This window comes from Cebus imitator, unplaced genomic scaffold (genome assembly GCF_001604975.1).
Source record: "Cebus imitator isolate Cc_AM_T3 unplaced genomic scaffold, Cebus_imitator-1.0 Scaffold20, whole genome shotgun sequence".
In the NCBI taxonomy this organism is placed as follows: Eukaryota; Metazoa; Chordata; class Mammalia; order Primates; family Cebidae; genus Cebus; species Cebus imitator.
In genome coordinates this window covers 554,336-563,337 of record NW_016107335.1, presented here as the reverse complement: position 1 = coordinate 563,337, position 9,002 = coordinate 554,336, and the positions used below count along the sequence as shown (strand labels likewise).

Below are 9,002 nucleotides of genomic sequence, written 5' to 3'. Positions count from 1 at the left end.
AGGGGTCGCTCTCTGAGGGCGGTGCCCATGCCCAGGGCTCAGGGGGAGCCTGAGGGCAGTGCCCGCGCCCGGGGGTGGGGGACGCCAAGAGTGGCGCCCGCGCGCGGGTCTGGGATTTCCCTCTGACGTGGACAGGAAGGACGGGCGTCCCCGCGGTAGGGAGAGGGGTGGCCCGGGGCCCCCGGTTCCGTCCGGTCCGATCAGAGGCAGCGCTGCCCGCGCTCCGGCCGGCCACCTCCTTAGACGAGCGGAGGCCGGGACCCCGACCCGCCCAGGAGGGGCTTCCGGCCCGATCACTGCGACCTCCCAGCCCTGCTCCGAACCCAATCCCGGATCCGCACCGCAACTCTCACCTGGGCTCCCGGACCCGCCGTTTCCCGCGCTCGGACCAGATTCAAACGCACCCGCCGGCGCCCCAGACGCGCCCCGCCCTCCCGGTCGTCATCAAGCGCCGCTCTCGCGAGAGCTGGACACCGCCAGCCTCGGGCCCCGCCCCGCGGCCGCTCCGCCCCGCCTCCAGGCCGCGCCCCGCCCACACGCCCGGCCGGCCCTCCTCCCGCCTATGCCCCGCCTCTTGAGGTGCGCCCTCGGCCGCTTAGCCCAGTGCGCTGTCGCGCACAGCGGAACGCGCACGCGCGGCGCCACAGCTGGGCCCCATGCGCACTGCGCGCGCCGACGAAAACTGCGCGCTCGTGCGCGTCCTGCGGCCTCCGCGGAGGGCGCGCGCGGCCCAGGACAGGGCGGGGAGGGGCGCGGGCGGTGCTGGGGGAAGGAGGAAGGGAGGGACGGGGACCGGAGGGAGAGAAGGTTCGCGGCCGGATCCCCGGGAGGACCCCACCCCGGCCTGGCCCCTCTGTCCGCCCTCCCTGCCGAGGGGACACCTGTCCGGGCGGTCCGCAGCCCGCACCCGCTAGGTGCGCAGGCGGCAGTGCGCCCGCAGATGCGCACTGGGCAGGCGCTTCCCCGCAGGCCCCGCCCCCTCCGGAAGGTGCAGCCCCAGCAGGTGCGGCCCCCAGCAGGTCAGCTGCCCATAGGGTGGAGAGGGAGAGGACTCGTCGGCGACCCTCGAAGGCGCCCAGCTGTGAAGGAGTAGTAGCAATATCATGTAGTTCTTTGGACTTAAATGCCAAAATCACATACTGATCTAGCAAATCTTTTACTTTGTGTCGCCGAATAACTTGATTGGGCATTCCGAATTTTTATTGAAAGCAAATTCTTAGAAAACGGTTCTCTTTACCACCGTGCTCTCCATTCCTCTGTGGGGACTTGGCCTTCCCTGCAGCTATGAGCTTTCATGCTTGAGATGTCTAGAGTGGTATCTGTTTTCCTGGCTGAACTCAAACCAGAGGTCTCGGCGAGATTGAAGCCGCTGCCACTGTGGGAGCACAGCACCACCCAATAGGAACATCATGGGAGCCACAAGTGCAATCGTAAATTTCTAGTGAGCACATTAGAAAAATAAAAATAAATAGGTGACATTAATATTTAAATGTGTTTTAGTTAGCCTAGTATATCAAAAATGTTTATATTACTGCTGGAATATCATTTCAACAAGTAATATAAAATTATAGCAGGTAAAGGACTGGTTTACTGGAAGCTTGCAACAGTGAAGCAAGGCAGGCTGCAGAGGGGAGCGGAGACCCACTCAGAGCCTGCTGAATCCGGGACACTTGTCAACAAGTGGCTGATATCTAGCATCACCTATTTCATCCTCGGGCTGCAGCCACCTCTGACCTCCTCCTCTGCCCATACATGGACATCTCCTTCCCTGCAGTTCCTTGAATTTTGGTGCCCCCCCCCCCCCGCCACCTTCTCACTGCATTCTTCTCAGCAATTTCCTTCACATCCAAAGTGCAAACTGCCACCTTCGAGCAGTAACCTCTGCATCTGCATTTGTAGGACACGGTTATTTCTGAACTCCAAAATTTTCTTTTTCTTTTTTTTTTCTATATAAATTGAACGCCAGAATTTTCAACAGCTCACTGCCTTCTCCCACGCTGATGCTGACATGCATCCCGAACGGAAATCAATTTCCCCTCCCACCCCTGAATCCTGCCCCTTTCCTTATGCTTGTCTCTCCTCCAGCCGTCTGTTTGTTCCTGGTGGTTCTGCTTCTGAATAGGAATAACGTCTCAAGTTACGCATATGAGTTCTGAAGCTGCACCACCTGGGCTAACCTGGTTCTGTGCTCACTAGCTGGTGACCTTCGACAGGCCATGGATAACAGCCTGTTTCCTCATCTATCAAAGGGGACCTACTTAAGTACTGAGCCTCCTCCAGGGAGTTGTTATGAGGCCTAAATGTCTGCGTAGTGCAGTGCTCACAGCTGCCGGCTCCATAGGAGGCTGTGGCTCGACCAGAGGTACCACAAATGGCTTCCACTGTGGGCACCAGCATCTGGACAAGGGGAATATGGTGGTGCCTGAAAGCTCAGAGATGCCAGGAACCACAGAGCCCCAAAGGGGATTACAGTGTGTCACAGCCTGTGAGGTCTGGGCTCCGAGAAGGGTCACAGGTCTTCTCTCCTTCTCATCACCCACAGCATGTGAGCAGTGGGTCGTGTTTCTGGGGCAGCGTGTTACAGCTCATTGTGTTACAGCTCTTTTGGCCCCGCTGCCCCACTCCAGTCCATGGCTCCTAGGCTGGCCTGGCCCCACTGCTGTTTCCCGTTGCATGGGGTGGCGCTGAGCACCAACAGAGATACCGTTATAGCGCTGGCTTGAGAAATGCCAAGGTCTGGGCCCCTAGAAGGCTCATCATTCTTCACTTCCTCAGTCAGGTAGCTGTCACCACCCGCAGCCTGGTGAGCTGGCCAGGAACATGTTACAACCACTTTAACTCCCACCTGCAGCTCCACAAGCTGGCCAGGAAAGTATTCCAGCTCCGTTTGCTCCCACCATTCCGCAGGTTCCAAGTTGTTGTTCCACATCCAGGAAGAATGAGGTTAGGCACACAACTGGCGGGTGAGCAAGGAAGAGCTGGCCAAACAGCTATCAGCAGAGAGAGGACTCGAAGCGGGTAGCTCCTACCCAAAGGCAGGTAGTCCCAACCAGTGTCCTGAGTCTGGGTGTCTGGGGGTTTTATGGGCTCAGAAAGGAAGACGTGCATGTTGATTGGTCCGTGGACAGGAGGAAATGCATGCTGATTGGCCCATGGGCAGGCCTGGGAAAATCACCACTTGATTGGCTGAAAGGCATCAAAGAAGTTCTCTCTCTGGATCTCGGACTTCACCAGCAACTGGCAGCCTGGCCCACAAGCTTCAGGCCATCCTTGGCTTGAAGGTGGAGTTTCACCAGGGACCTGCCCCTTCCTGCCTAGGAGCCTGTATGCCTCCTGCTGCCATCACTACTCACTGGGAATGTGCCTTTCCCAGCAAATAAGCCACACTCCTCCAGAACTCAGCTCAAGCTTTGCCTTCTGTAGTGGTTTATTTTCTAAACCCCATGGCCTTCACTGTAGTGCGATCTCTTAGCTCCTCCATGTCAAGGGCTGTGTCATCCTTGGTCCTACATCCATGACATAAGGCCTGGCACATTTTAGATGCTTGAAGAAAATATTTTCTGAATAAATGAATGAATGAGGCATGAGATCATCTGTGTTCTTAAAACCTTACAATAGGCTGAGTGCAGTGGCTCTAATCCCAGACTTTGGGAGGCCGAGGTGGGCAGATCACCTGAAGTCCAGAGTTTGAGACCAGCCTGACCAACATGGAGAAAACCTGTCTCTACTAAAAATACAAAATTAGCCAGGCGGCACATGCCTGTAATCCCAGCTGCTCGGGAGGCTGAGGCAGGAGAATCACTTGAATCCGGCAGGCGGAGGTTGCAGTGAGCCCAGATTGTGCCACTGCACTCAAGCCTGGGCAACTGGGCAACAAGAGTGAAACTCCATCTCAAAAAAAAAAAAGAACAAAAAAAAAACCTTACAATGTGGTTAATGAGAAAAAGGTTTATAGAATTAAAGTTCAACCAAATGGCAAGGCAATATAAAACTAAGTCTCAAAGTGTATAAAACTTGGCAAAAACATCTTTGATAAAAATGTATCTTTCATAGTGAGCCAAGCATAGGATATGAAGGGTTTTTCGTTTATTTTCAATTGCACAAGTAACACAATCTCATGGTTCAAACTCACATGGCAAGAAGAGGGTATACAGAAGAGTCTTCTGTGACCCCCCTGAACACCCGGCCCTCTGCTCCAAAGGAAACCATTCTTATCAGTTTCTCAGAAACCCCTCCCCTGCCTATATAAGAAATACAAGATTTATAATTATGATAATTATAACATGGAAAATAAGCTAAACCAACAAGAAGTCATTAGCTAGGAACTTCATGGAATCCTAGTTAAAGTAACCATTTCAAAGCCACTCTGGGCAAAACCCCACAGTGCAGGGCAGCTATGAGGGCTCTGTCACACCAGAGGTGGGTTCTCCAGGGCCACACAGGTCCCAGAGTGAGCCACTGGCTCCAAGAAGGGGAGGAGTCTCTCGGACACATGGGAAGCTGTATTTGTCTGTTCTCATACTGCTACAAAGAAATACCCGAGGACTGGGTAATTTAAAAAAGGAATGAAGTTTAATTGACTCACAGTTCTGCATCACCGTGGAAGGGGAAACAGTCTTCTTCACAAGGCGGTAGGAGCAAGAAGTGGAAGGAGCAAGGGGAAAGAGCCCCTTATAAAACCATCAGATCTCGTGAGAACTCGCTATCATGAGAACAGCATGGAAGAAACCACACCCATAATTCAATTACCTCCGCCTGGCCTCTCGCTTCACACATGTGGATTATGGGAATTATGGGGATTACAATTCAAGAAGAGATTTGGGTGTGGACACAGCCGAACTGTATCAGAAGCTGTTGCAGAAATATTTTTTTCCCTTTTGTGGTTTTGTATTGTATTGTCTCTAAACGTTTGAACCTGGGAATGTGGATGTGGATGTGCATGTTTGATCCCAAAAGTTGAAGAACTACAGAAAACTCAAAAGTGCTTTGGCAGCTGGGGGCCCACATCGCTCCTGCCTGGACGCTGCACCAGCAACCCCAGAGCAACTCCTGTTAACCCAGGCTGCACAGCCACACTTAGGGAGGGCTTGAGAAGGGGTGGAGAGTGACAACTGGGGGTGCTGAGACAGATACCACCCGTCTGGTGTCCCCGACTGACTGTGAAGGGAGGCGAATGGCAGGCAAGCCAAGCTCTCAAGTGGCCTGTGTGGAGCAGGGTCCTCTGGACTCCGTGGGAGGTCCTGTTTGGTGCAAGTGGTTTTCTTTCCCCTCTTAGGTTGTAATTCCGCTTTAATATGATCCCCGGTTTTTCTGTAAAGGAATTTTTATACACAACCTACAGTTGTGACCTAGGGAAGACTGTAGGGGTAAAGGTGAAGAGGAAGGTGAGCACACCCCTAACCCCCCTGAGGTCCTGGGGAAGCAGCGGCATGGGTCCAGGGACGCAGAGCTCAGGCATGGGGTGTGAGCTGAGGGAGATCTCCTTAGTGTTTACTTAGAAGAGAACAAGATAACAGTCAAGGGCAAACGTTTTCAACCATGGCTGCCCATGAAAACTACTTGAGCTACTTCAAAAAATACTAAGGGCGAGGTTTCCTCCAGGCCAATTCAATCAAATCAATCAATTTAACCAGGGATTCAGTGGGCACTCGTATTTTTTAACCTCCCCAGGTGATCCTAATGCACAGGTTAGAAGAAACTAATCTCAGAAAACATGGAAAAAGAGAAAACGTGAATGACTCAAGTATAAAATCGATAAAGCTGAGGTTCCTGCCCCAGGCGGAACCTGCAACAGCTGAGAATCAGACTGCGGGGTGAGGGGCTCTTCAACACCTGCCCAAGCCAGGGTCAATGCCGGACAACCACTGTCCTCCCAAAGCTCAAAGTGGACACAACCCAAGTGTCCATCAACAGACAGATGGTCTATTCCCACAATAGAATATGACTCAGCTGCAGAAGGAATGAAGCTCTCACTGGATGCAGTGCAGATGGCCCTTGAAGGTCATGCTCGGAGCGAGAAGCCAGATACAAAGGTCACGGATTGTGTGAGTCCATTATGTGGAATGTCCACATGACTCGAAAATCCACAGAGGCAGGAAGCAGATTAGGTGTTGCCAGAGACTGAGGAGAGGGGATGGGGGGTGACTACTAAGGGCCACGGTTCTGGGGTGACAAAAACTATCTAAAATTAGGTAGTGGTGACAGTTGCACAGCCTTGTGGGTATACTAAAGACCACACAATTGTATATTTCAAAGGGTAAATTTTATGGTATGAAACTGTATCTCAATAAAGCTGTTATTAAAAATTCACAACCATGTGCAGTGAGTGGCTCATGCCTGTAATCCCAACACTATGGGATAAGCACTACGAGGATCCCGGGCACGCCCAAGACTGCCCAGGACAATGGGCTAAAATAGCAATCTTTAAAAATGCCTGAAGGTGGCCAGGCGTGGTGGCTCACACCTGCAACGCCAGCACTTTGGGAAGCCGAGACAGGCAAATCACGAGGTTAGGAGTTCGAGACCAGCCTGGCCAATATGGTAAAACTCCATCTCTACTAAAAATACAAAAATTAGCCAGGCTTGGTGGCGCGCACCTGTAATCCCAGCTACTCGGGAGGCTGAGGCAGAAGAATCGCTTGAACCCGGGAGGCAGAGGTTGCAGTGAGCTGAGATCACACCACTGCTCTCTATCCTGGGTGACAGAGCAAAAAAACAAATAATAATAAATAAACAAATAAATAAAATGCCTGAAGGGATTAACTTGGACTTTAAAACACAACACATTAAGAATTACAGAATTACTGAACCCTTTGGCACAAACTCTGTGCACACCAATGCAGTTAGCTTAAGCACACACTAGCTGCAAATGACATGTATGTGTCACTAAAATGATCTACCCCACCGAGGAGGCTCTCAACAGCACGCCATGGGCAGCTGCTGTCCCTGGCTGCCTGCCTCCCCAGGCCTGCCCTCTGCACTCCCCTGACCTGCTGTGTCCTTCATACCGGATGCTGAGAGCAGGGGCTGTGAGGACAGACTCAGAGCTCTGTTGGCACCCAGGAAGTCTTGGCCATCTTAACAGTGAGCTTCAGCGCCTTCTCATCCTGACACTAAGGGTTAACGAAACCTACTTCACAGGGTTTGAATGAAATGAAACCGGCCGGGCGCGGTGGCTCAAGCCTGTAATCCCAGCACTTTGGGAGGCCGAGGCGGGTGGATCACGAGGTCAAGAGATCGAGACCACCCTGGTCAACATGGTGAAACCCCGTCTCTACTAAAACTACAAAAAAATTAGCTGGGCATGGTGGCGCATGCCTGTAATCCCAGCTGCTCAGGAGGCTGAGGCAGGAGAATTGCCTGAACCCAGGAGGCGGAGGTTGCGGTGAGCCGAGATCGCGCCATTGCACTCCAGCCTGGGTAACAAGAGCGAAACTCCGTCTCAAAAAAAAAAAAAGAAAAGAAAAAAAGAAATGAAACCTGATTTACTGTGCAGCTAATAAGGCTGATGGTAGGGCACTTGGGAGGGCCCCAACAATGTGTCCAGGTAGCCATGTATTTTGGTCAAATTTGCAGAAGAAAGATGTTTTAACTGCAACCGCTTGTGACTTTTGTCTCTCTGCTCCAGCCTGCCCTGCTCTGCTCTTCCCGCATGTGGGCGGGGACTGGCTAAGGAAGAGCTGAGCTGGGATTGCACTTGGCTTGTCTATCGCATAGGTTTACGCGGTCTGCAGGCCATGCCCTGAGAAGCTAAGTCCCTGCCGGCTTTCCTGGTGTAGAAATGTCTCCCAGGAGCACTCTCCCACCTCGTGCCTACTCTCCTGGTGCTGTAACAAAGGTGTGCGCATGGGCCTTTCAGGTCATAGCTAGTTGATGAAAATAGTATGTTCTAATGGTGCTGAAACTGCTGAGTACACACATGAAAAAAAATCTGACCCCACCTTGTGCCATACAACAGCAACTAACTCAAAATGGATCAGAAACCCACCTCTAAAGCTAAAACTGCAAAATGCCGACAAACTTCCTTCTCTTTTCCCACTTGCTCCTCAGCCTTCTCTTAAACGAGGCACCTGGAAAATGTGAGCCTGACCATTGTTGGGCCCTCGCCGGCTGCCTGTCAGCATCGCTCCCAGGTTTCGGGCAAATGTGGTGACCCTCATGATCCAGCCTGGCCTGTCCGCTTCCCGGCCTCTGCGGTGCCCGGGACAACGGCAAAGTCCCACAGATCCTCCAGCTTCTCCTCCTTAGGAGCTCTGCAGCCCCCACCCTCGCACACTCGCTCCTCCCCTCCCTAGATAAACCTCACTTGCCCCTCAGAACTCAGCTAAAATGTAATTTCCCTCAAGATACTGAGCCCTCGGTCTCAGAAATGCCCCCTTCACCCCAGCCTGGCCTCTGAGTGCCCTGGTCACAGCACTTGTCCCAGGGCTTCTAATTATGTATTTACTTACAACATTGCTTACTGTGTGTCGTTCCCCAGCACTTAGCACAGCACCCCAGCACCCTGAATGCAGCAGGTGCTCACTGAATGGACAGAGGAATTCGTGCCCACTGGGTGACAGAGTCATTCGGCAGAGCCAGAGGAGGAAACGGGGTCACAAGAGGGCAGTGTGGGGGTCAGGGAGAGAGACGTTCCAGAGCACGGCTGTTCTTCAGAGTGCTCACTCATACACCAGGTACATTTGATGACGTCAACTAGTGATTTCTATTCAGTCTTCGGCCATTGACCCCTTGGTCAGAAATCAGCGCCCTTTTTATAATGTTCTCTCTACTTAAAAGTAAGACTTGTGGCTTGGTGCAGTGGCTCACACCTGTAATCCCAGCACTCTGGGAGGCCGAGGTGGGCAGATCACCTGAGGTCAGGAGTTTGAGATTAGACTGACCAACATGGAAAAACCTCATCTCTACTAAAAATACAAAATTAGCCAGGCATGGTGGCGCATGTCAAAGTCCAGCTGCTAGGGAGGCTGAGGTAGGAGAACTGCTTGAACCTGGGAGGTGGA

General features: G+C 52.4%; 1 protein-coding gene across 7 annotated transcripts in view; it reads right to left on the bottom strand.

Moving 5' to 3' along the window:
* NCAPG2 (non-SMC condensin II complex subunit G2) overlaps positions 1-456 on the bottom strand; it is an 87,432-nt gene extending 86,976 nt beyond the window's left edge. For 3 of the 7 annotated variants that reach the window (XM_017519373.2, XM_037735316.1, XM_037735310.1), the window contains exon 1: positions 354-442. The gene's annotated coding sequence lies outside the window, so the exon portion shown is untranslated. Of the gene's footprint in view, positions 1-353 lie in introns of all 7 variants that reach the window. The other 4 variants (XM_037735302.1, XM_037735307.1, XM_017519361.2 and 1 more) reach the window with 3 other exon arrangements.
* Between the last annotated feature and the right edge of the window lie 8,546 nt (positions 457-9,002).